At 40.3% G+C, this 24487-nt stretch overlaps 1 protein-coding gene across 1 annotated transcript in view; it reads right to left on the bottom strand.

The window, feature by feature from the left end:
- Positions 1-24487, bottom strand: part of schip1 (schwannomin interacting protein 1) — a 105346-nt gene that overhangs the window by 52876 nt on the left and 27983 nt on the right. The gene's annotated exons all lie outside the window — the stretch shown is intronic.

Genomic DNA, 24487 nt, shown 5'->3' with positions numbered 1-24487 from the left:
TAAAAGGGGAATTAGACCAGCAGGCCAATGGAACTGAAGCACTGAAGGAAGTTAATGCATCATTACCCAGAATTTACCCAGAGGTCCTGTTCTTTCACCCCAGCCCAGCCCAGGACATGACAGCCACATTAGTGGAGAGAGAGAAAATTAAGAACAAGATAAAGGCTCCTGCTCTTCTCTACAGACGGAGCAGAGAGTGCCGGCTGTTTTCAAGGCGATGTGCAGAATCCATTTACTAGACAGGGGAAATATCAAGTCAATTAAACCCGAAGAGAACAGCACACAGATGTCTATTTCAAACACATTTACATTAGCAGGGTACAGAACGAACAGATAAAGAAAGTGTGTGACTAAATAATTGCTGGGAGGTTTACATTAGAATAAAATCCAGAGAGAACCCAGAGAGGGGTTCACAACCTGACATTCATTAAAGAAGCCCAAGCACAAATACGACCTGGAAGAAAATATCAACCCGTGCGGTTTTATATCAAAGGAGCAGGTGGATGTTTCAGTATTGACTTGACTAGATCAGGACTGTGAAGGAGATCTTTAATGAGTGTGCTACAGAAACACCAAGAAGAGCATACATTTTCTCAGCTATATCTAGTATACAGATTCAATTTTGAAAAATGATGACTTAATGTGATGGTTTTAAGAGTGCAGAAGAGACATATAAAGTATAAAGATATTTTTTTCTCTTTCTTTAGAATAATGAACTGAATGTTTGTTTGCAATAACAGTACGAATATATAGGGGGCCAATTAGATTTCATCTCGAGCTTAACTCTCTTAATGGATCATATATTGATTTGAGATTCTGTTTACTGGTTGAGGAATGAGAAATTATGACACACAATCACACAAGGTCTGAGCTTAATAACCAGCATCATAGCATAGCCCCAGAAACCCTGCTCACTGAAAACCTCCTGCACAAATCAATAAAAGCAATAATGAAGGTTGTGAGCACCTTTTATGGCATTTCCTGCTCCTCTGCTCCGTGTTTAGCTCATGATGTTGAGTGTTAATATGTCTTTGCAATGACTATTGACGTTTTGCTCTTTTTCTGTGTCTGTTGCACGTTTCCTCCTCTCTTGTAAACTGTGGCTCGTTTAGATTAACTCTTTGATTTGAATGACGTGTCTCTAAAGGACGAGATATGAAGTGCATTGTGTAGTATATTGGATATAAAAAGAGACAATGTTTTAGAATGTAATGGGGTTCTCACATTATGAATGTGTTATATTACGCTGAATGGCAATCAGGGAGGGAGAATAGAGAACAATTACATTACTCTGAGAGCTGTCATCGGTCTGTTTTTGCAGCGCTGCGAAACATCCAGCGATTTCTCAATAAGCCATATTCACTCTCGGTCATGATTGAAGTCTCTTTGTGTCAGTCACAAAAACTGAACTGCGGTTTGAAACCGTCTGTCAGTGTGAGAGACTATTACAGCGAATCATATTACTTTTCTACTATCTGAAATACTTTTCACAAGGGAAATGACAATGATTCATTAGGTTAGCGCCGACTTCTCAGGGCAACGACCATTATGTCAGTAACTGGAGTAATTGGTAATGGGATTTAAAGGATCCAAAATAATTCTGTTCTCATTCCAAACCTGTATAACTCTGACGGATGGATATGAATGCGTGTTTTGAGTGTGCTTAAAGAGCTGTGTCAGTCTCAAATCGAGCCAGGGTACAGAGAGTTGGATTTCTGAAAGCACAATGGGAATTTCTCATTGGTTAATGGATGCCAGAGAGTGCTGTAGAGTGCGCTTGTTAAAATCTCAACTTTTGATCGCCTGATGGAGAGTCACTCAACCTGGCAATACACCATCCTCATTGAAAATCAGCGAGTGCAACATTTTCTGGTGTACAGTGAGCTCTGACATTGGTTCACAGTGTGTGTTCAAACTCAGAGGTCTGGTGCTGAGGGCCTTTTAAAGGCCAATGTTCTGCCCCACTGCATACAGCAATTACTGAGAGCAGAAAGGCAGTGTGTGTGTGTGTGTGTGTGTGTGTGTGTGTGTGTTTTAGTGCTAGCGTAGAGGTCAATGAAGCTTAAAACAAGTCTACACTCTTAGTCAATTCATTACACAGACTGTCGTCAGACATGGTGACGTATCTGTGCAGAACGAACAGCCGTTGACTTTAGCATAACTTGTTTGTGTTAAAAAAAAGACTTTTTCTAGTTGCAAAAAACAAAAAGCTATATGACTAGACAAAATAAACAACAGATCAGAGGAATCAAAAATCATACACTACAGGAAACCAGATACAACAGGAACAAAATACAAATTTAGAGTACTTGTGATACAAAAGTCACAAAAGACACGAAACGCACCATTTACTAAAACAGCATATTCAGTTACTTTTGCTTAATTCTGTCCAGTGATATAAGGGTAGAACCAAAACTTTTTACATGTAGTAAGAAAAAGCACATACTGTAGAATGAATAGAAAAAGAGCAGAGAACATTCATGTTAGTGGGCTTATTTTTTGTACAAAGAAAGAAAAGTCGAAAGAACAGAGATTACCAGTGTTTTTGCTAGACGTATAGAATAGAGGAATGCTTGAGGGTCTTTTACCTTTGCACTCAATAAACAACCGCACATGGATTCTACCTCAACATCAGCATCCTCGTTACAGGATTGAGTTGGGCAGGTCATTTCACCAGGAGGTAACAATAAATGTAAAAGTCTGTGAAATTGGTTCTGTGCCTCTTTGGGATAAACAATAATAAGTTGTTCACGTGCAGAATGCAAGCTTCTAAAGGCACATATTGTCTGAAGCAGTGAATTTAGGTAAAGAGGTACAGAGTCAGTGGTGGTTTTGTAGGCAAACGTTAATGTCTTAAATTTTATGTGTGCAGCTATTGGAAGCCAGTGCAAATTGATGAAAAGAGGTGTGACATGTTCTTTTCTGTTTGTTAAGGACTAAACCTGCAGCCACAATCTGAATTACCTGTAGAAGTTTGATAGAGTTGTCTGGAAGTCCTGCCAAGAAAGCATTGCAATAGCCCGGTCTGGACAAAACAAGAGGTTAAACAAGGAGTTGTGTAGCATGTTTCAAAAGAAAGTGTTTCATTGTCCTAATGTTGTGTAGGGCAAATCTGATCATTCATCACAACTCCAAGGTTCCTGCCTTTTCCTGAAGGGCTTATGGTTGATGTGCTTAACTGGATGGTGAAATTGAAGTGACAGGTTTTAAGGTTTTTTAAGGTTTTTTTAAGGTTTTTTCTTGGCCTAAAAGTCCTTCATCCAGCGAGAAATGTCTGTTAGACAAGCTGAGATATGAGCAGTTTTTGTCAGGTCATCAGGATGGAATGAGAGGTAGAGATTAATCAGGAGAGAAGTGATCTGAAAGGTTATGTTTCTGAACAGCAGAACCCAGTAATGTCATGTAGACAGAGAAGAGAAAGGGTCCAATAACTGAGCCCTGAGGCACCCAAGTAGCTAGATGTTGTGACTTGGACATCTCACTTCTCCAAGATACCTTGAGACCAAAAACACTGGAATCTGGTTCCTGAGATGCTCTTTGCCAATAGGGTTGACAGGAGGATCTGGTGCTTTACTGTCTAAAAAACAGCAGACAGATCCAGCAAGATATAAGTGCTGAAGATTTGGAAACCTTTCTTTCCAGTCTAAGGGCTTCAACAACTGAGAGCAAGGCAGTCTCGGTTGAAACTCGGTTGAGGTTTTTCTGTGTGAGAAAAGCAGAGATTTGTTCAAGTGTTTTTGCAATAACAGACAGAAGAAAAAACAGTCTGTATTTCTCTATAAGAGCTGGTTTAAGAGGGGGTTATACAAAACTGTTTAATTTTGAACTATGAAATGCTATGAAACTCAAAATATGAAAAAAAATACATCATTAAGGGCTGACAATTCATGAGCAAGTTATTGATAGCTTTGATAGATTTTTCCACTTCTTATTTGGTTAGCAATTTAAAGGCTTAAACCAGTGTTAACATTGCCTCCCCTTTGTCCAGTGTATTTGATCTTCCCCTCTCTGAAATTGACTCTGAGGAAGGTTCTCCATAGCCTTTCCTGGTTTTCTAACGCAATCAGTTCCCTAACATAGCTTTCTCTTTTACTGGTAGCTCGTTGTTAAAATTAATTACCTGGACGCAGATTCCAGCATTAAAGAATATCTGCTCTGCCATCTCCAGTACTTGTGGTTCCTGTGGATGAGACCAACTTAATCCTTTTTACCTAGTCAGATAAGAGTCTCCCAAAATTAAAGTTTGTATTATGTTTATCCCTTCCATGTTCTCTTGCCTTTCAAACATCCCCATCTCTTTTCAGGCATTTCCACCCTATTCAAAACCAGACGGATGGCCACACTTCCCAAGATGGCACCACCAGATATTTCAAGAAGTCTCCACTCACAGAAATGGTGCCATTAACACCAAAACGCAGTTCATTTATTTTTTACTTAAACTGCTTCTCTTTATGACTTTAAAATAATTTCCACGGTAATCCACACAGTACAACACGAATATGTGACGTTCTGTAAAGGAACATCCACTCTCACACAAGAACATTGTATTACGAGCCTAATAACCAAGATTACAAGGATATTCCTCTGAAAGGTGATTAGAGAGAAGAAGATGAAGCCACTTACAGTACTTGGCTATAAGCTGAATATTGATTTCATTCAATGAAAGCCCAGCTTCTCATCTCCAGCTTTCACCAACGTTCCCAATTAACCACGAACAACAACACCTCGGCCCGCCTTTAATTGAGCTGTCTAATGTGATTAGGGTGTAATGACGATCTATACGCCCATGACAGATCCATGACCACAGAATTTCTCAAGCTCTTATCGTCTTACCCATAATCCCCCACTTCACCGCCTCTTCTCCAGGTTTAGTGCCACGACTGTCAAGAGGGATAAAAATAACACTTTTCCCACAATAGAGTTCTGCAGCTGCAATTCCCTTATCCAATTTCCAGCAGCGTGGCCTTAATCAGGTCAGAACACTTTACAGCAGCTTCTGATGCCAGATAAAGACCGAGAGAGAGTGTGACTCCTTCATTTCAAGTGCAGCTTCCAGTTATCTGCTCGCTCTTATTGTGTTCCCGTCTTGCACGGTTACAGTAAGATGCTCAACGCTAAGTGCGCATGAGAAAGGTCGTTTGATGAGAAATGGCCTCCTGTAGGAAACCACTCAACAGACACCTCTGAGTAACAGCACACACATAATGGAAAAGAAATTAGCTAGAAACCACTGAACTGAAGAGAAAGTTAGCAGACATACATGACTCGACGGTGTCAACGAGATCCGTGGATTAGAGGGGTTTTATTGAGAACCCAGCGTGGAAGTACAGTCTTTAACAGTGGTGCCCTGACGTCATCCACTACAAACAACATTGTTTACTAAATTAGGACATTTGCGGGATTATAAATTAATAAATTGTTACATTTTGGTTTTGTTCTTGGTATAATGCATCACTGAAAGCATGATAGTTTTTTTTATATAACAATTGTGAGATATTAATTCAGAATTTAGAATTCGGAGTTGCAAAATGTAAAAACAGGACTGTAGATGTAAAACGCAGTCACCTCATTTAATCATTCATTCATTCCTTCATTCATTCAGTAGCAGATATCTTTTCTTAAATCATTCTGAGCTGTATTTCTGTTACACTTCACACTTCATCATTTTACAAGCTAAATGTCATTTTTGACAAATAGTGCATATTACACTCTACAGTATGAATTATTAATCTGTTCTGTAGAAAATCAGCATTGGTGTCTTTTACTTTTGGTGTCCCAGACATTCATGACTGTTGCAAAACTCTTATTAAAGCACATTGGCATCAGATAACTCTTTGGTTGCTACTTCACTTGTTGGTTAACACTTACAACTACGTTCACTAGTTAACATTAGCTAACAATACTGAACAATACTGTTAATCTTAGTTCATGTTAATTTCAAGATTAACTAATGTATTATTAAACTCCAAAGCATCGACTAACAATGAACAACTGCATTTTTATTAACATTAACAAAGATGAAGATGAATAAATACTATAAATACTAATACATGATCAATAGTAATAAATGCATTGTTCATTGTTTGTGCATAACGATTAATACAGTAACTAATGTTAATAAATGAGACCTTACTGTAAAGTGTTTTGACAATTTACTGTAAAAAGTGAGACAACACCAAAATAACTGATTAATGTTAAAATGAAAGGGAAAATGAATAATAGCTAATGATAATGATTTAGTTTTTAATTTAATTAAAGAGACTATATTAACACGTGCTGCTAGTAACTCACGAATGACTGATCAAGGGAAACTGCAAAGATTTGACAGTAAATCTAAAAACGGTATATTTAGCTTCTTAAGCGCAGTGTGTGATCAGTTTTAATGCACAGCGGTATTTGAGGCTGTATACGGTGCAGTTCTCAAAGTTCTTTCACACAAATGTGAATCTTCAGCACGAACGCCATATTGAATAGAAACAATGGATGCCATAGAGCTATTCTCACAGCAGACAACACTTTTCCTGGACATTTTTAGCATTAAAACTACTGTTAGGATTTACTAAAGACATGCAGTGAAACAGTGATGAAAAGTTATGGACACATCTGAACTTTTTGCATATGTATTTGCAGATGCAGTATTTACTGGAGGGCACTATTTAACCGAATCAGGCATGAGGATTCATTAAGGTTCGCTGAGGTCAGTTTAATGTCTTAATGTCTTAACCCACGTTGTGTCTGTGTTGTTAGAAGATTATCCACGCCTGATTATCATTGGCTCTGCTTGTTTGCGACACTAATTTGCGCTGCTCTTTGTAGATTGTGCTGGTCATTATGGAAAAGAGTTCTTTAATTGGCTCGTTCTCAATGGATCTTCCACAGAACGTTCCGCTCCTGTCTATGCTTTTATGGGATTGCAATCTCATGCCGATTTGCTCAATTGGTAACACTTTATTTAGACATTTCCTTTTGAACATTATGAACATTGCACCTTCATGTCAGATGATTATTAGAGTATTAGTAGTCTGTCTGCTTAATATTAATCTCCTCAAACAGACATCCTCCTGACTTAAGCCTAGTGTTACCAAAACAACCAAAGATGACATGCCTGACCCTGGATCCAGACAATCTGACTGAGCTGTTCAACAAGCCCCATTCATATCATTCTACATAGCATTTTAGTTAAGGGTGGCCATCAGAGCGATGTTGCGTAATTCTATAATAACGACCAGAAACCGCGAAAAAGATTTCAGGGGTGGCTCGGTGTCGTCTCACAGCATGGAAGAGCCAGGATTGGTTTTCCTCCAGGTTGCTCGGTTTCCAAAGACGAGCAGCACGGGTAAATTGGAAGCACTGAATTGTCCACAGGTGTGAAAGTGGATGTCTCCAGCCTCCTGCCACCCTACATAGCGGTCTGGAGAAAGGATGGATGGAATCAAGAAGCTTGCTTTGATATGGTGTCTGATATATAGTCCTGTTCTGGAACTAGAACTTAACATCCCGTGCTGTAAATGTGCATCTTAAGTTAATTTGATGAGTTAGGTGCACTACAAAAAATATATAATGTGATTAAAACGCTGACTGAATCAAATGGTCTACTTCTCCTGTTGATATTAAGATATGTTTAGTGATCTGATGACCACAGTGTGCAGGGTTAAATGCGGGTGAAAAGGGGTTAAACTGTGAAACTGAAGCAACATTAGTGCGTCTGGATCTCCTCTGCACAGTCCGTCAAGGTGCCCTTCAAGAGTAAATGCTATGGATCTCTAGGGAATGCTGGTTTACATGTCATTCTGCATAACTGCATAAAAGGCTTGAGAATATGAAGCAAACACTAGGCGTATCTCTCTAAGTCAAGGTGAGCACAAACAGCGCAGATATCATTGTGCAGCAGGTTAGAGGACGACGTGTAGAGGTCATAAAGGTCAAATTCAATATGTTCGGGGAATTCTGGTCCATTTCTCAAATGCAGCTGAAAGTATTGGTTTGGGGAAAAGTGTTGGTTGCTCACAGCAGTTTCATATGAAACAGGATCATCAATACAGTATCTTCTGTCGGAGCAATAAGCGTAGACATAAATGTAAGCAAAAATGTGCTAATTTGTGCGACACGGCCTCTAAATGGGTACGAGAAAACTCATGAAAATCATCTCGTATGAAGCGTGTGGGTTCCCCGTGACCTCCCTCCAGGGAAAAAAGGCAGAGAGATGAAAAGTAATAACTGCATTTATTATCTTTCCTGCATCGCCGTACGTGTCAGATTGTTACCGGCGGCAAATTCCCTCAAGATCAATGATACTTAAAAAAGCAGGATGAGAGCGATTCAAACAAAGGAGCGCTGGATATGAAAAGATTACGCCTATAATTTACCCATCGCTGTTGTCATTACAATATAAAGCAATGACAGATGCTTCTGCTGATGGCTTTACGTCTAATAATGGATCTACTGAAAAACACTTAGAAGGAGAAGAAATAAAGAGGAGCGCCGTATTTAGTATGGTCATGATTTTACTGGAAATCAATTAAGACGTCTCAACTTTCCACCTGTCCCTAATGCAGTTTTCTCACAAGAGAAACAACACTTCTCTACGTGATTCATAATCAATCCATTTCATTTTTAAACAATGCAATATTCCATGCAAAAAGTAAAATGCATTAAGAATGAAATAAAGTCAAATGGTTGAATCAGAATTTTTCACTGATCAATATTTCAGTTTTAACTGATTAGGGAAACTGAATAGAACATTAATTGCATTATCTTTAAAACTTTCTCACACTACTAGCAACAGATAAGTCCAATGACAAAGTTGGTATTAAAAAACAACAACTTAAAATAATTGTGATTAATGTTATGTTATTTCTGGTTGCTCTACTGGCATAACTATACGTTACAATGTTTCCAGAGAACAAATTATAAACTAGCGTATTAATACACAGATTTAAATTATTTAGCACACATAAACAAACGAATATACAAATGCACTGTGTGTAAATATCTTATTAAAAACATGCATCTGAAACGCACACAGCAGGCGAAATATATAGTGAATATCTGCTCGGTCTAAATAACGGCAGACATGAGGGCTATCATGACTTCAGCGGACTTCTTGAGCTCGACACACTCTCGCTCGGAGAGGTCAGACGCAGTTCAGCGTCATACGATGTGGAGGAAAAACAGAGCGGTTCACGCACAGTTCAGAGAAAGTTGCTGCGAGACACGCGACTGATCAAAGTCTTCCTGCACATGAGTTATGACTGCGCCGCAGAAGATCAGAGCGCGCAGGTGAAGAAAGACAGCGCGTCCCGTGGCAGTCAGAAGTCTGAGCGATGGCTTGACAAAGACTTCTGGCGTTCCTTACAGACAGGCGTCGACAGAAACGAGGATCACAGCGGTATAAGAGCCACTGCGCTCCCTCATTACCCAGCATCCCCGTCTATTAGCTTCGCAACACTTCAGCGTCCTGTTCGGCGTTGTGTTTGTTAAACGTCTCCTCCGGGACACTCAACTGCACTCTCAGCGTTTGTCCTTATTTCCCCACCGCAGCACACTACGCATAAATTGGGCCAATTTCGGTCCTGCCTCGGACGGCTGTCTCCTGAAATAGCAGTAGGGATGGAGCCAGTGTCCCCATGGTAACGGAAGAAGTCCTGAGATCCGGATCCGTGCCTCCATTACAGCTCTGCTGTTTATCTTAGATAACAGGTCCAGAGGGAGCCATCATGGAATAGCCTCGTCTTGTCTGGAGGAACGTTTGCTTTTTGGCTTTAATTGGAGGCAAGAACAACAGATGAACATCCCACGTTTCTCTAGTCCTCTGTTCTTTGTCTAAACCTTCTGTTTCGTACGATTGGTATATGTTCATTCACCGCTCTCGGCCTGGATCATCCTGAGTGATGAGCATTCGGTCTGATAACCTGCGGGTCATCTCCTGAACATCACAAACACATGCATGAAGGCTCAGTCTGTTTGTGTGTCTGAGGGTGAAGGTGGAGTGAGATTCAGCAGTGTTGACTGACAATCCTGACACTACAAGACTGACGTTTAATCAACACTTGGACAAAAGCCGCTTCGTTCCCTTGAGCCAAGATGAGAAACGTTAGGCTGACTCGTTCAGAGCAGTTTTATAGAAATATCTCCACGTTCTGAAACAAACATATGAATATCTGTCTCCAGGCTAATAAGGGAGTGATTAGTGACTAAAATGTTCTAGCCTAAAACATCAGTATTCAGAATCACAGACAATGAAATGATGTATTTATATCAAGTTGAAAATACTAATGTCAGTGATTAATCTATGCATAATATCTGACCGCATAATAATCTTCTACTGAAACATCTGACTTCTCTCTGGTGATAGTCATTGATTCACTTAAACTCTTCGCTTTTCTTCCGGTCCGCTGTAAACTGTCATCCAGATCCGCCTGCGACCAATCATCGTCCCCGCCGTACTTCGATGTCTCTTTAAGCCACTGCTTCTCATCTCCAGTCTTCGGGGCCCACCGCACATTTTGTATGTCTCTCTTATCTGACACACTTAGTTCAGTTCATGGATCTCTCTCCTAATGAGCTGATGATTCAGGTGCATTAAATAAAGAGAGATATACAAAATGTGCAGAGCGGTGGAGTGCTTCAAGCTGAAGATCTCGGCTCATAATCCAGTCAGAGAGCAGGGTTATCTAGCGGAAGTGCTGTGAAATCACATTAAAGACCACTCTGGAATGAAACGAAGTCCATAAATACATATCTGGTGTTCTCTGTGTTCACAGGTGTATTTGAAGCAGCAGACAGCAACATCGTATGGGTCTTTTTATGCTGAAGATAATTAGGATATTAGGTAGAGATTATGTTATAAATGTCCTACTGTAAATATAATAGAACTTAATTTCTGATCAGTAATATGCATTGCTAAGAACTTCATTTGGAAATCTTTAAAGTTGATTATTTATTTGCGATCTCAGATTTTCAAATATTGTCCGATCCTATAGAAAGCTCAGTCAAGATACTTATGACTGGTTTTGTGGTCCATATATATTACAGTTTGTGATTTAGCTTCTTTTCAATTTATTTGCAAGCATTTAGAAAAATATATCATTACAATATACATTACGGAGACCTTTGGATGTGTATGATGTGCTGTGTTTGGAGATGAGACCCTGCTTCAAAGTCACCCTCTCGTCCGACAGGAGCTGACATTTTGTTGTGCTGCAATTAAGAGGCGTTTTATTGCGCTCAGCCGTTACAGATGGGAGACGGGCGCGTTTACGCTCCATCTTCAAATGGACCGGAGAACGCCGGAGAGCAGAGTTTCCCAGAATAAAGCGAGCCGAGGTATTACCTCGCTCTTCAACTATTAATGAGTCCATTCCTCCACTTAGAGGAAGACCAAGGCAGAAAAGAGCAGAGAAAGAAAAGAGCCAAGGGAGAATAATAAAGCCGAGTGGATGTGGGAGCGAGGGAGAGCTGAGGAAAAATAGTGAATGACACAAAACTGACAGATGGCTGGCGGAGATGGAGAGAGAGACGGGAGATAGACTGATGGAGAAAGACAGCAGACGGCTAGTGCTCTGTCTCTCTAGAGATGAAGAGCTGACATGCTGCTGAAGCGCTGCATTATGGGATCTGACTGTAATAGACCCCTATAGTGTGAGATTCAATCCCCCTCAGAGCCCCAAACACTCCCAGCGGCTGAACCTGATGTTTGATGGGAACGCCTCACAGATATCACATATATGCCTCCAGCTGTTCTAAAAAACGCGTTCATATATGATATTTGGGTAGCAATTACTATTACTATTATACTATTACTATCATACTGTTATAATGGGAATATATTACACATACTGACATGCAAGTAGTGTTAAGTCAAACCCTAACCGTACAGTAAGTACATGTAGTAACAGTGAGTACATACTTGTCAACTAGCAGTCATTAGAGTATGCTACATACTATCAGAAACTTATTCTACTAACCTGAACCTACTCTAACAGTCTACTCTGAGAAGTGAAATGAATTAACAGTGTTTCAGTATTATATATTATTACATCTGTCACCCGGTGCCAAAGAAGCAGTCATTGAATAAATATACTGAATCAAATCTTTGGCATGATAATTGTAATCGAATCTAAACGATTCTCACTCCTACCTTAAAGGTCAAACATGGTCTTCCTCAGTGAGCAGATCCCCGGTGTGTTTTATATCTGAGAGGTTTGTGAGCGTACTCGTAACGCAACGAATCCTCATTAGTCTTTATTCTAGAAACCTCTCTGTGAGCGCGGTGGAAAGCGAAGGTCTCTGAAAATCTGAAAAGTCTCTGTGGCTTGTCTGAACTGATTCTCTGAGACACTTTTCCTCCTGTGAGTCGTCAGAGTTCATGAACTGAACTTCAACTCTTCAAACACTATCGTTCTGGAGTCGGCGTTCAAAGGAAAGCGTGGAGGCTGCACATACACTCTGACAACCTGACACTTCTTCTCTGGCTTTCCGAAAGCGTGATTTATACCAGCGTATACGTTTATTTTTTTTTTACATAGTACTTCCCCGAAAATCATCACAGATAGGCTTTATATTATATTGATGCGCTGCATTCTATGTGTTTATTTAAAACGGCACGTGTTTTTTCTACATTTGCATCAGTTAAGAGAGAGAGGGATGCTGTGGAAGACTGTGCTGTCAGAACGGATTCAGAATGGCAGATGTTTCATTGGTTTTGTTGGACAACACGTCTTACAGTATGCTGTAAGGCCTAAACCAGAATAGTTTCAGCCTCGTTCTGTCACAGGCTGATTTCTCTTTCTGTAAGACGGAGAGCGCAGGGTTTTCTCACAGCTTTAATTTTGGCTCCTGACCCACTAAACAGATGTTACTGATGTGTTTCCATTAGCTCTGAAGTCTATTGCTCCGATGACATCAACACGAGATGTGTCACTTTTTGTCGACGCCAGATATTCAAGCTTTTTTACGAGGCCCGCGTTGGCCTTGTTTTGTCTCTTTTTGCAAGACTCAGCAACACCGGTCTCTCCGGACCGTAATGTATGTGGTTCCCCAAAACCACGGGGCCGCTGAGAGAAACTACAGCGCTCGGCGGAAATCTGTGACTTTGCATATATCCTTGCTCTAGATTCACATGGAGTCGTTTGCTCTTTCGAGGAATGTCAGTAATTAGGGCCATCAGCTTTCTAAGAGAAAGACGTTGATTCGCACGGCTTGGATCTGATGGTTGTTCTTCTGGCGTGAAGCAGGACAGACACACGCTTGCCCTCCCTATCACACACGATTCGTTCAGACAACTTGACGATGTGTGATACGTTTCCTCTGACAGGCACGGAAGAAACACGTCACCCTTCACGCTGAAATCAGACACGATGAGCCGTGGCTTTCACAGGTGTCTCGTTCGGATCACGTCCTGTCAGTCGACTCAAACCGTGCAGGAGACTCTGTGACAGCTTCTGTCTGTCCGAACATGTTATGAATGAGATAAGCACCGGACAGTGTGACCTGGGCTTCTCCGTGCTCACTGTACGTGGACTGAAGCAAAGACCTCCTGCTGACTCACGCCTAGCCTTGATATCAATTTATCTGCATTAATGACCTACCTAGACCGCTCAATAGTGTGACAGCAGGCCATTTGTTTGTAGAACTGCTTTTCTCAAAGAGAAGAAGTGCTGTTTATTCTGTTTGATCACAGCTAAACAATCTGAATCGAAACGAAACATGCTCTTATAAACTGTCCAACTCATATACAGTCTTTCACTGCAATATCTTTCGCAAAAACTCTGTTTTTAACTATTCAAATCATGTTTTTTCGGCATGCGTTCTAATCAATCTACGTTTTCTCTTAGCAGGTTGAAACACAACTTTAACAACAACTTATTAACACAATAAAACACACTGTAAAAAGTAAGTGTAAAAACATGTTAACAGTAAGTTACAGTAGAAAACATCTAACCAGATATTTACGTAATTTTACATTAAAACAATGTCAATTGTACAGTTTTACAAATGTATTTACAGTCAGATTTCATGCATGACACTCATTTGAAAGTATTTTGCTTAAACAATCATGTTTTCTGTTGTTTGATGGATGTTTATCGCATTATTTAAGTGTCATGTGTGTTATGATGGTGTTTTGTGTTTGCTCTTATATATCTGTATAGACTTCTGCTTGTGGAGAAGCTGCTCGTGATGAGCTTTGATTCTTCATGTGGCTTTCTCTTTTACCCTTTTATTATGGCAAATAAAAATGTGTTTTTCTCTCTTTCATTATGGTGGCTGCCAGTATGTTAAAGGTTCAAAGCAGCGTGCGTTGTTGAATTTCTTGTTGGTAAATTACAGTATTATACTGTAGACTTTACAGGTTCTGTTCATAAATGTGTTTACAGTTTACAGTGTTTACCAACTGTATGTAAAATACTTGTTGAAATGATTGTTTGGGAAGGTTTTTGACGGAGTTCTTGACGTCATGTGTTGTTGAGGGCTTCAGGTTTGTGAATCAGTGGCAGTCAGCTCATTAAAGCGCTCGTCTCCGCACCGGTCCATGCCATTCATTACTGTGCCATTCTTTGATTGGGTTCTTACTAATCACATTCTTGTCATTTAGTGGGACATTTGCCGACAGCGTTCTGCTTGGCCTGTGTTCATTCTGATTCAGAGTGTGACAGCATGCCATACTTGGCCTAATTCTGTTTTCCATCCAGATGCGGATGTGGGATATTCTGTACTCCAACACGACACACACACACACACACATGACACACACACACACAACACACACACACACACACACACACACACACACACACAGTTGACAGCCAGGGCTGTTCCCTCTGTCTTTCCCGGTGTCGCTCTTGTTTTTATTATTTATTCATTTTACCTAGAAAGTGAAACTGGAACATGAATTTGGATAAAACAACCAATTTGTCTGTTCACACCAAAACTACAGAGGCAGTCACTATCACAACATACTGTTATGTGAGAGATTTTTAACCCTCAGTGGGTAAAATTCACCTTTAATCTCAACGCAGCAGAAACGGCAACCAACCAAACAGCACGGGAACAACAATTACACAGAAATACTTTGATCAGGCATTTCAAAAAGTAACATTTCAGACGCTGTGCGATGAGATCGGGCCTTAGTCAAGTTATCCCGTCTCATTTCGGTGTTTTGCCTTCCTTCATCATTTTAAGCTAACATGATACATGTATGTGAGTCTATAATCGATTTTGGTCTATTACTGCATGGATGCAGAGTTGTCCATGTGCACATCGTGATGCATGGTAGACATGATAGACTCTATCTACAGGACAGTTCTGATCTTCTGTTACCTGGAAATACTGAGACTGGAGTTGCATAAGGCACAAAACTCTGAAGGCCCAACTTAAAACTTATCAACTTACATGACCCTTAAATCAGAGAAAAGCGATTCTACAGCAGAGACCGGTTTGTTAGAAAGCTCAAACTCTGAGGTGCCAGTGCAATCTATTTTGGATGAACACCACGTATTCCTGGTGCTCATTAAGACCTGGAAATCTCTGTGTTGCCAGTGCATCCCTTTTTATTAATCTGGAAAATGGAGACTGTTGCTCACAAAATCCCAAAGGTGAAGATTCTGCAAGGCTTCTCTCATTCTAGGATGAGCCGTTGTTGTATTTGGTCGTCAGGCATCTATGTGAATGGAACGCTCAAATGCCCCACATGAGTTATTCATCTGTTTGAGAGAGAGCATGAAGGGTCTCAGAAAATATGTCACTAGGTAGCTCAGGCCTTGCATGTAGGTTAATTTGTCCCATAGGGTTCAAGGCTCATTCTGCGAGAAGCACGGCACACGACTTTTCTAGATTTGTGAAGCCAAATTATTAACATCACGTCATCCTGTGGTGTATTAGATGCTCTTTTTCGGCCATCAGTCACTGTTGGTTGTGTGATACTATGTGGCACTGGGACTGTAATTAGTATGCAAAGTGCTCTATAAACGTTACTATTACTAATAATGCGTCTTTGATATTAATTTCTAAAGTCCTTCGAGCACAATCATCAGAAAATAAAGAGTGTTTGCACATTGAAATAGACTTTTATTATTTTCCATCTCACCGGGGGGGCCAGCAGTTATTTCTCTATTAAAAATCCCACGGCTCAGACTACAGCAGTTACACAGATACGGTCACTGATGCGTAACTCTTACTGATCTCGGCTGGTTCTGTGTAATCACGTTCAGCAGAGTGCACTGCGTTCTGCTTGTCCTAGCACTGTCATGTGGGAAACACGCTCGCGGACACGCTACTGTAGTCACATACACACACTTTCTTGAATAACAAGGCTATTCCTTCATGGCAGTAATTCACACTGTGTGTATTCAATATCACGAACTCGTGCTTCAGCATCATCTTCAAAGTCAAACACTCATTTACTGTGGATAATAAAGTTCATCTGCCAGAGGAAGCTCTAGTAATTTCTAATTACATGAAAAAAACTTCAGAAATGATACAATCTCATTCTGAACGGCATCATCCGTTGACCTATACATCACTTTCTAACCCTACAATCCACACATGTGAACACTGTGATGAGTGGACTCAGTAGTCTGCTGTTCTTCAACGTGATTTTCCACCACCACTGCAAACTATGAATATTGTGGGCTATGTGGTGAATTGCTCTGTACTGTAATCACTGTAATCAAACAGAATGTCATGGAAAAGTTCATTTATTTCAGCAATTCAACTCAAATTGCGAAACTTGCAAATTAAATAAATTCAGTGCAGACAGACTCAAGTCTCTTGTTCTTTTAACTGTAATGATTTAGGCTCACATTTAACAAAAACCCACCAATTCACAATCTCACAAAAATTTGAATATGGTGACATTACAATCTGCTAATCAACTCAAAACACCTGCAAAGGTTTCCTGAGCCTTCACAGAAGACTGCTGATCTGACTGTAGTCCAGAAGACAATCATTGACACCCTTCACAAGGAGGGTAAGACACAAACATTCATTGCCAAAGAAGCTGTCTGTTCAGAGTGCTGTATCCAAGCATGTTAACAGGAGGAAGGAAAAACTGTGGGAGAAAAAGATGCAGTCCAGGCATCAAGAGCCTCTAGGAATTTGGCTACAGTCATCGTATTCCTCCACTCCTGAAGCACAGACAAGGTCAGAGGTGTATTACCTGAGCTAAGGAGAAGAACTGGACTGATGCCCAGTGGTCCAAAGCCCTCTTTTCAGATGAGAGCATGTTTTGTATTTCATTTGGAAACCAAGGTCTTAGAGTTGCTTGAAGTCCAGTGTTAAGTTTCCACGGTCTGTGATGATTTGGGGTGCAATGTCATCTGCTGGTGTTGAGTCACTGTGTTTTTTATTGAAAACAAACTTGACAGCATCCGTTTACCAAGACATTTTTAAGCACTGCTTCTTTCTGCTGACAAGCTTTTTGAAGTTTCCAGTTTCCAGAAGGATTTGGCACCTGCCCACGCTGCCAAAAGCACCAAAAGTTGACCTGACCTGAACCCCAAGAGACCAAAAAAGGCCACTGTCAAAGAAACACTGAGTTTTAAACCACCTCAGCAGAGCCACAAACTCATCACCTCCATGACACGCTGAATTAAGGAAGTAATTAAAGCAAAGGAGCCCCTACCAGGTGTTGAGTACATGTACAGTGAATAAACATACTTCCCAGAGGGACAACAATTCACTAAATTGACTTCTTTTTATTGGTCTTATGAAGTATTCAAATTTTTGGAGATCGTGAATTGGTGTTTTTTTGTTAAATGTGGGCCTAAAACATCACGTAACCCTTAACTACTTCAGTCTGTGTACTTTTCCATGACATTCTAATTTATTGAGGTGCACCTGTATGTAAGTGTAAATGAGTAGATCAATTCTGGTCAAACTTACTATAAGAAATGTGAGTAAACACAGGGCATTACATGACGTAAGTGTAGATCTTGTTACCAGAATCTTATTTTAATCTTTGCTTTATTTTCATCACAAGACTCCCAGTGAATAAGAGAGTTTCTCTGATCTGCTCAGTCTGATCGGCTGGGTTCATTTTCTTCAGGATTTGGAAACTTCTTGAGTATTAGAGCAACACAGCATGAAGGAAACTCCACTTCACCAACTTGGAGTTACAGGCCAAAGGCTCTGTATGTAAAATTCATCAGCTCACACACACACACACACACACACACACACACACACACACACACACAGACACGTATTTGTTTTTCTATCACAGTGAGGTCCTTCCTTTGGCTTCTATGTTTTATAATATTGCATTAATAATGTTTTCTATACTCTGACTCTAAAGCTAATCCTCACATAAACCTTTTAGGGGTCAAAGCATCAAAGGTGTTTCTACTGTTTTGCCAGTTATTCTTTTCCTGCCCTAAATGTGTCTGGGCGTTAGAGACTGTGAGTCGTGGAGATCTTGGAGTTGCTGGGATGGTTCCAAAAATTAGCATTTTAGGTCATAACCACAACCATAAGAGCTACAAGAGTCTTTTTAGTTTCTTCCTCCCAGAAAACTTCAGGACTGTTCAATTCACACCAAACATTCTCCCGTAATGTAGAGAATGTCATGACAAAAATTCCTATTTATTTTATATATAGTCAACTGTACAAACGTTCTCTGATTGTGTTTAATCATTCAGCCTAACACAAGTACGCTTCCCTTGAGGATTCACTGTATCCTTAAAAATGTAGGAGGAAATATTTAACTGTATAAACTAATTAAGTATACTAAAATATGAGATGAAATAGCATCAAAATTGTTTATTTCTCCCAGCAGATATGCTTTCAGATGGACACAGTGTCGCATCAGCCTCCCTTGAGCTCAGTGTGTTTTCCCTGAGGTCCTATAGATTATAGTGAAGACGGTAGTACTGTAGTTTCCTATATGTGCATGAGGCAGCGACAACCAGAGACACCAAAGGCTTGTATACACTACTGCCATAACACTACGATCCTGGGAATAGACTGGTTAAAACCAGCCTCTGGACTTGACAACAGAGCTAAACACACACACTCACACACACACACACACACACAGAGCTGTGTTAATAATTTAATGACAGCAGGAAGAACACGAGTAGATTTAGAAATGAACTCAATGCCCTGCTCTCGCTGTATTCTCACACATTCATTGAATACATCTCAATGGTTATAAAACAGATTAATTAGGCAAAATATGCTTTCATTTTTCATTTTGTTTCATATTGGGGTGGAATATGATCTTTGGTGAGACACACACAGCATCACTACAGAAGTGTGCCAGCAGATGCTCAGAAGAGACATTCAGATGCTTTCAGAGCGCTGCTGAGGTCAGTCAACATGAGTAATGATCATGTGTCTCAGACGTCAAAGTAATCTCTCTCTCACACACACACACACACACACACACACACACACACACACATATATATATATATATATACCTAGTCACATTGTCTTCTATAGAGCTGCTTTATATAACCAAATAAAATTAGTTTATAATTGACTAATTTTGCAGCAGCCACTTATCACAGAATTAAACATGTTTTTAAAATGAAACTTTAGAGAGATGTTGAACTGAGCTTAATCCTCAGTGAACTGACTGGAGATGAATAATGACAGAATTTGGATTTGTCCTAGATTTGATGAATTTGGCATCACTTTGACTTCACTGTTCAAAACTGTGGATCACTTTTTAAGCAATCTCTATTGTATAAAACTCTAAATAAAGTCAACTTGGTTTGGTATTTCATAAAGCAGAGTTAACTGGCGGTTATATAAACCCTGAATTCTCAGTTGACTGACCCAAACCTCGCTTATACTGTAGTTATCAGATCCAAAAACACACTCTAGAGTTAATCCAGTCAAATACGGTTTTGGAAACTCATAAAGAGATATTGAACAAATGTGAGTGCCAAATCTATGGAAATGGATGCAAAGATAAAGCAAGAATTCTGGTATCATTCTCTCATGAACTACATTTCCCACAATGCCGTGTCTGAACTCATTTCCCCCTCGGATCTGTTTCCCATTAGTCCCGGACTATTTAACCTCCCTGCCTCCTGATCTTATTGTACTTTGATCGAGTCCATGATGTCTGTTTATTACCTGCTACTCTAAAACTCCAGACACACATCATCCTGGTATCTCCAAAGCCCATCCAGGTTTACTCTGGGACTCATATTGTCCATTGTACTCCTCAGGTCTTCTGGTATTTTCAATCTTTCTTTGGTAATCTCTATGGACTCCTAAGTGGGCCTTTCTAACTGCCTGTAGAGCTCCCTCTTACACACTGTTCTCTATCTATGATGATTACTATGTTCCCCTTATCTGCTGGTTTAATTAAAATAGAATAGTCTTCCCTTAACCTCTTGAGAGCCTCTCATTGCTCCTCTGACTGATTTTCCACTCAGAAATCATTAAACAGAACTTTGAGAAGTGGACCAGGGAAAGTAGTTTGAGGGAATATAGAAAGAGGAGAATAAGAATAAGGTTGGGTAATTAAATTATGGGATTTTTATGGGGTACTAGTTGGAAGGGAGTAATCTAAAAGCAAGATCAGTCTGGTGATTAAGAGTCAGGCCTGTAGGTTGAAAGTCTTGGGTTTGAGACCAGCGAAGGAGAATGAGGTTTGGAGTTCTGCAAAGTTGGGAGCAGCTGAACACTGATGGGTTTCACTTAATCCTGTGCTCCCTTATAATCCCAAGGAACTAAACAACATCTACTGTACCAGGCAATACTGTTCCTTTGACCATTTTAATGCAGAAGAGGCCAACTGAACTGGCTCTCCAGGTGGTGGAAACATCAGCAGTTGATGTTGTACTGACGGAAACAAAGCTGATCTAAAACCGTTGAAAGATCCTTGAGTTAATGGCTTTTTTGTTATGGGTCAATCTAATCACATAACGTGCCAGATCTAAATAACTGCTAATTGATCACACATTCATTTGCGCTAAAAATTGACCTCCAAAACATAAACTGTTCTTTCAACAGAATTTATTCCACAAATTTTAAGGCTGCCTTGTGGCCATAACAATATTAGCTGCTGTTCGATAGTTTGCTTAGGGTAAAGAAACTGCGTCAATTCAGATTGTGTTTTTCAGCATCTAGGGTACTTGATCTCTGTCTCTACCAGTGCCAGAAGGTATGTGGAGACTATGGTCATTAATGCCCTGATCAGTATCCTTGAAAGGATACTTGTTTGAATACACCTGCCTATTTACTAACCACCGGACAAAAACTGGGCATGTATAAAATCAAACCACAGAGAGAAAATTCCTGTCAAGACCAATGCTTCTGGAAAAATATTGTTGACCAATGGATTAGTTTCACAAGGACTGCCAGGACTCTGGTTGCATCCCTTTCCCTCCTCTGTTTGTCCTCTTTGATTGACCTCTGCCTGTCTGTGGATTTCTCTGTTGATTTTGTCTTCACTGGTGTTGATGGTTTAGGATTTGATCTGACAAGAACCTACATGTGGCCTGTAGCTCATTGTTGACAACAACAAAACATTCTTTCAAGTTAATGCCTGCTAAATAAAACTGGTGATATTATTTCTTGCCATGTCTCTCTTTAGTTGACTTGTAGACGTTCAGCATAACTGTGTCAATGTCATTTATATCCATAACTGCAGCTGGATAAGCTGATAGGCATCACATAAATCCCTGAACTCTTGATTGAATCTCAGCTGATTAAAACTCATTTGATTGAAACTCAGAGTTCATGGGGAACACAAAGACATTCTTAAAAGAAGCGTCACCATGGAAACAGACGCCAAGAAGAACTATGGAAACAGCTGCATCCCTCTTTTTTGGTTTAATGTGATTTGCATTTTTAGTAAGTGTGGGAAAAACATCTTGTTTCTAACCTTTAGGTGTGGCGTGTGATTCCCAAGCACATATGCTATGTATTGGTGTTTTAAAATCTAAGTGCAAGGGCATGTTTGACTTTTATATCATCTTTTTCCCTAATGCTTTTAAAGTGCTTTTCTTCTGAAAGGGGCATTTGTACTCTCAACCCAGCTGTGAATGATTGCAGCTAGCCTGGAATAAAATGATTATTATTCAGTTATAATATTCATCATTGTGAAAACTTCTATATATCTTAACGAAACTGGAGAGAAGGGATGGTTTAAGAGCGCCCCCTACCTATTACATTTTCATCGATGGCAATTGTGATCACTTGCGTTCTGTAAAGTTTTTATTCATTTCTTTTCACAGAGCGGGCAAGCGGAGACGCTCGAATGCAGTGGATAAAACCTTTACCTGTGACACCTAACATCTAGGGTTAAATTAGCATGCGCATTTTAAAGCAGTATGAATGCTATTTGCAGCCTTCAAAATTCAACACGATCAAAACGCTGTAGAACGTGAATGATCAGCAGTGATGAAAACAGAATGAAGTCAAACAGGTCTGGACCAACACGAGGGTGAATAAATAACTTCACATTCATGTTCGCTTCAATAAAATCCATCCATTCATTCCATAAAATCCATACCTGGAGTGACTGGGACCGCACCCATGTGTTCACGCTGACTTATTTGGGCTGCAATGATGTCATTACGTCAGCTGCATCTTAAGCGCTTTCTGATAATTAATGATCACGGTCTCGGATCAGTCATGCACGGCGTATCTTTCCGTCCTGAGGACATCCGTCTCTCCTCGTCTTCCTCCGCGGCGCAGGACGTGTGATGAATCAGTAATGCTTGTTTCATTCCCAGAGGCCCTGAACAGACAATCACGCTCACGGCTCTAATGAATAGAGCCCCGATCATAATCATATCAATCAACCTTTAATATCGGCCACACGCCGGTGACCGGTGAGAGCGAGATCAGATCGATGCACACTACAGACACACACCAGGCCTTGTTCTGATGCAGTCTACAGCCGCTTAATATTTAATGTTGAGTGTCATGAAATTAAAAGACTGAGAGAGACAGAGGAACCTTCATCTGTTCTCATCTGGCGCTTTAATTAACACCAGGACAACAGAATACAATTACACCAAATGAGAAATAGACTTTGAGAGACACAGTCATTTTCTTTGTGATATAAAGTGATATAACAAGGCAGTGTTTACAGCACACCCTCGACCGTGTAGAAGATTCACTGTGCTCTACCAACAGAGACCCTCAAACAGACATTAAACCATGTTCAAAAACGCATTAAAAATAAACCAAAAATTAGCTGTATTTAGAAATGCATGTGGTACGTTCATGGACATCACAGTTACAGCCCTGCACTGACCTCTAGTGGAATCATTACTTCACATCAGCCCATATTACGCTCACATCTGTATCACATGACCGAGACTCACAGGAAACCTTCAAGTTACAATCGGAAATAATATTTTGTCCAATAATGTTAGTCAAAGGACTCCATTTTCCACCCTCTCTCTCTGCTCTTTGAATGAATGAGGCATTTTTATAGCGTTTTCCTGTGTATTGCCGTACGCCCAACATGCTTTACAATAATGTGAGGAGATCTCCTGGATGATGTGACGGCAGACACTCTCATCACACACCAGCTACAGGCGAAAGAAAGAGGTGATTGTTTGGAGACCACGAGGGACGAGGGACGAGGACCAGGACCTCGACTGAACGGTGCTCTTTGACAGTACAGCAGTGTAGCTTCCAGGTACTGACCAGCTCAACCCTGTTTAGCTTCCGTGGGCTGCAGGGTCACATGGCTGTGGCCATTAGCATTAAAATCGCCAGTTTGTCCTGTTTCTTTAAGACTAGCATGTGCATACAATCTCTGAACGTGCATACTAAACCTAACCATACTTTAAGAGGAAATAATAGATGACTGACACTGAAGTACAAGCACCTAACACTCATTGTAAACCTGAACCTCACTAAAACTGTATCTGTTTCTTCAAATCTGATTGGTTAATCACAATGTTGTTCCAGGGTCAGAGACACGTTGCACTTGGCAAAATCAGGTTAGCGGCATCCGATGGACACTATACTATCCCTGGAGGCCAAGGAGACGATCTGTTAGTTGAACAGATGGTGGCGGATCACATGACAGTCGCAACATCACGGATATTCAGATTATATTCGTACTACAGAGAACAGGCTTGTTTAACGAACCACAAGAAACACCTGCTCAGAGAGTATGACAATTCAGACAGAACGTAAACCTAAAGGCGTAAAAACATACTAAATGTAAACTTCAAAAATTGTAGGTAATTTAGGTGTCTGTACAGTATAAAAACATTACGCCTATGGAGACGCAAGTGTGTGTGTGTGTGTGTGTGTGTGTTAAGCCTTCATAAAGACTAACACCTGAACAACAGATCCCTCTACTGGCCACATATAAGACACTTAGACTCCAAGACTTCATCAAACAACAAAACAGTCAGAATCCATATCCTTATTTACATAATAGGCGCGTCAAAGATATGTCAGATAACACCTGGGTCACTATCAGGGCACATGTCTGAAAACAAGCATCACCAAACACACGCGGCGCTCCACAACGTCACGACCTTCAGACCAAACAGACCTG

The sequence above is a fragment of the Puntigrus tetrazona genome, chromosome 15 (genome assembly GCF_018831695.1).
Source record: "Puntigrus tetrazona isolate hp1 chromosome 15, ASM1883169v1, whole genome shotgun sequence".
Classification (NCBI taxonomy): Eukaryota; Metazoa; Chordata; class Actinopteri; order Cypriniformes; family Cyprinidae; genus Puntigrus; species Puntigrus tetrazona.
Note: the sequence above shows the minus strand (reverse complement) of the source record. Positions and strands in the feature narration are given on the sequence as shown.